This window comes from Oryzias melastigma, linkage group LG8 (assembly GCF_002922805.2).
Source record: "Oryzias melastigma strain HK-1 linkage group LG8, ASM292280v2, whole genome shotgun sequence".
NCBI lineage: Eukaryota > Metazoa > Chordata > Actinopteri > Beloniformes > Adrianichthyidae > Oryzias > Oryzias melastigma.
In genome coordinates, this window is record NC_050519.1 from 19,763,005 (window position 1) to 19,767,334 (window position 4,330).

Sequence of the window (4,330 nt, forward strand, 5' to 3'; positions counted from 1 at the left end):
AGCCTGCCCTCTCCCTGGCCATTTCCTCCAGCTCCTCTGGAGGGGCCTGAGGCGTTCCCAGGCCAGCTGAGAGACCTAGGGTCTTCACTGGGGCCTCTGTACCTATCTCTATACTAGGGTTGTCATGGAACAACCTGCTGCTACCCTCTCCAGCCACCAGAGAGAGCGCTCACCAGAGTTCTGAGCTCACCACCTGCCATCACCTGGACTCATCAGCTCAGCTGTTCCCCATCACCTCATCACCTCCACAGCTTATAGTCTGGCTCCACACTCCACTCTCTGCAAAGCTTTGTTTGTGCCACCCTGCCTGCATCTCTGAGCGTTTACTCCTGGACCTGACCTTCTGCCGACGACCCTGCTACTCTGATTGCCTGCCGCCTGCCCCTGACCTTCGCCTGGACTCTGACTCCTCTTCTCGCTCGCCTCAGATGATCCCATGCCTGTGTATGACCTCTGCCTGTCTGACCCTGCTTATTCTGTGAACTGTGAATAAACCTGCTGCACGTGGAACCAGCTGTCTGCCTGTTTGTGACAAGGGTTGTGTTTTGTTTCCTCTCACATTATTTGGTACACATCTCCATACATGGTCCATGAAAAGTTTCAACTAATTTTGAGGCAATACACTCCAATTTTTTTTTACCTAAATGGATACAATCTAGATTTCTATTATTTGCATAGTTTTTAAAACCATGAGAAATAATCCTTTAACAGAGATATTTTTTCGTAATAGCACCTTTTATTTCAAGCTTTCAAATTTTAAAACATTAAAACCTGCATTTGGGTCTTTTAAAGTGCTTTGTTCTTTGTGGTTAAAGTGTCATTATTGTTTGAACAGCCATGAAATAAGAGTTATTTGTTTAGTTCACACAACGCTTTTCCCTCACTGTGGTTCACCTTAAACTAAATGGAACTACCTGACTTGTGATTGGTCATCTTTTTTTTAATCACACGTACATAAAAAGGTAAAGACAGTAAAGACAGAACAGAAAGAGATTATTTACTCCCTAAATGATTTTATACCTTATTTAACCAATATAATCTTGCTATTATTTAATCAAATAACAGTGCTGTTACTTGTATTTTTGGATACATTATTATCTTTTAGATTCCTAACAATACTGCTGTTACTCCCAGTATTTTTTTTACATCACTACTATATGCTGACTTTGCACCAAGTCACCATTGAAAAAAGAACATAAATATCCATAATTTCTTAAATGCAGAATAATTAGGATTTTATTAAGAATACACATTACAACTCATTAAAAAAGCTAACCAGCATTGTTTTTTTTTAGACTAGTTGTATATGTTACTGTAATGTTGTGATCTCAACTACAACATGTAGTCTAAATTGGTGTTTTGATGATGAATTTTAATCTAAGCAGAATGTCTGTCTCAGCAGATTCAATACAATACAATTCAATTCAATTTTATTTATATAGCCCAAAATCACAAAGAAAATTTGCCTCATTGGACTTCATGCAGGTAATTTTACAGATGCAGTGACCAATCAAATTTTAGAGTGAAAAAAAGTCCGTTGCTGATAATTTCTCAATCTTTTTGGTAGTTCATGGACTTTCCTGTTGACATACTGTCAGAGTGTGCATGTGTCATCTATGAACTTTGTCAGTGACATGTGCATTCAACACTACTGTCGTTCCACTTTTCCAGTTCCACATTTCTGCAAATATTAAATAATTTCATGGGGAAACAGACGATTCAATTTTAACGATTTGATGAATTGTAGTCAGCTGACAGCTTGTATCCATCAAAAAATATAAGAAATATTAAACAAAATGAAAATCATCATTATCTATACACTGAGCTGTGTTATAACCTTTTTTTTCTTAACCTTTCAGTTCTTCCCTTCAGTGCTCCCCACAGAAAATCACACTCCTCCATCCAACCTTATTTTCTGCTTTCTGTTCATTCACCCTCATGACCGCCATTCCATAATTCATCAGCCCTCTCTATCGTCTTCCTGCAAGCCTCTTTCCTGGTAGCTCCAACCTCAGCATCATTTTACCATTAAAACTGACCCTCTTCTCAACGTCTGCAAACCATTCCAATCTGCCTCCCTGCACATATTTGGTCATTTGTGTCACTTAGCACCAGGCCACAGAAATAAGCATATGCATGACTAATTTTGTCACTTTCATTTTTATTCTTAAGGACATTTTATTTTACTACCAGATTGTGTCCATCCTGATTTTCATCTCTGTCACATGTCTTAAATACATCAACTACTGTCTGAAAGTGGCTGGTCTGACTGCGAAACTAAAACCTCCAAGTCGGCTAAATGAAAGAAAAACAGATGATATCAGAAAGTTGATTTGCGCAGAAAAACTCCAGTGAGAAAAAATAAAAAGAGTAAAAGAAAGCTGCATTTAGCAAAAATAACCTGAAGTCTTTGTTTGAAAAACGGATGAGGATTAACTTTTCCCAAACCCTCATGCTCGATTATGGGGTCCAGATAACCCCACTCTTATATTGAGGTGGGATCCCTCCCATGGCAAAGGTGGAAAGGCCACGGACAAGAGTGAAGATAAAAAAAATCCTTGAAAAAAAAAAGTTCTGCGTGCTGTTTTGTGGGGTCCAGATTAGGTTTGGTTATCGGCTATAATTTCCAGAAATTAATAAATTCGATTTACAAGAGCCAGAATCGATTTGATTTCGATTTTTTTTTTCGATTCTTCAATTCAATTCAATTTTGAGTTTACACATTTATTAATAATTGTTTACAATCCTTTCCAACTGCGGTCAAATGAGCCGCCGTTCACATTTCCGTGGTCACATCAAGAAGCTCCGTGGAGTCTGGTGGAGATTTTCCAGCGTTCTCAGTCCTGCTACCGTAAGTATTGGATGAAACTCACACCAAAAATCCAGTGATGCTGATTTGACCACAGAAATGTGAACGGCGGCTCATTTGACTGCAGTCAATGTGAAGATGCCATCTTCTCTTCTCCAGAACCTGAACTAGACACTAGGAACTAGGGGTGTGCCAAAATATCGATATTGCGATATATCGCGATATTTAGTCTGCGATCGATTCTCGATGGGTTCTCACCAAGTATCGATATTATATTTTCATTTAAAGAGGCTGTAGCGCTGAGCGTCTGAGTCGCGCGCCGGAACTATGGGCGAACGCTGCGTCGGACTTTTAAGAGCGATGCACGCGCTCGTTCGGGAGAAGCACCGCGTGTGAAGCATGTCTACCTGTCAGCATTTATCATCCATCTGTAGNATGGTTTCTTATTACATTTGTTCTCTTTCAGAAGAAAAATGACACACAGACATGTTAAAAACTCTAAAAACAGGATTTTTATCAGATTGAGCTTTTTATAGGCTTGGGAGGATTTTACACCGGAACCATTTTGTTCCCCTAAACTTGCCCCCCCGATATTCTGTTTGCACCCTCAATAGGGGCTGGCTAGATCTGGCCCTGATTTGATTCGTGAAAATTTGAAACAGAATGAGTTCATCACATTTTTCTCACTTAGACCACCTAAGAACAGGTACTATTCAAAGACCAGTTTCACAAATCAGAAGCTATGATTAATGTATTCTTTACACCCAAAGCATTATTTAATCCAGGTTTAAGCAGTCTGGGTGCAGCGGTTTTTGAACAGGACCTGTTCTTGGTGAAACAAGAGTGAAAAATACAGTGGAATGTTCCCTTAGTGCTCTCGCCAATTGAATGCTAACTTCAGCGTTGTTTTAAACCCCTGATTTATAACATTCTGGTACACAAATGAAAGAGCTCCAGCAGACAGAGAGTTCTGACACTTCCCTGAACCATCTGCAGGGTTCCAACATCCCTCCAGGATTACGCTGCTGGTGTTAGGTCTTGTATCTCAGTAACCTGTGTTCCAACTAAACCTTGCATTGCTAAAAGATAAAGGCTATTTTGATTTAGAATTTATTTTCAATTATTTTTTTTAAATAACTATTCTGTTTTTCTCCTTCCTGCAGGAGGTGCTGGGGATTCGTGTGGACTTTAGTTCATAAAGCAATCAAAAGTAAGGGCAGGGGGTTGAAGTTTTCATCAGTGGTCACCGAGGTGTATTCAGGGGTCATGGGGATGTCACCTTAACAGGGATTGAGCCTGATCTTCTGCATGAGGCTGGGAGGACCCTCGCCTCAACTCGCCGCTTCGGTTATTCCACCAGTCTTCTCCTGAGAGACTGACAAGCACATTTTGGTTTCAGAAGAAGTGCAGAAGCATGACGAAATTGTTTGTTGTACATTTTTCATAGTTTACATAGTTCATGATGATATTGTCAAAGAATATTGTCTAGTTTTAACAAATGATGCTGGAGTTAGCTTACGA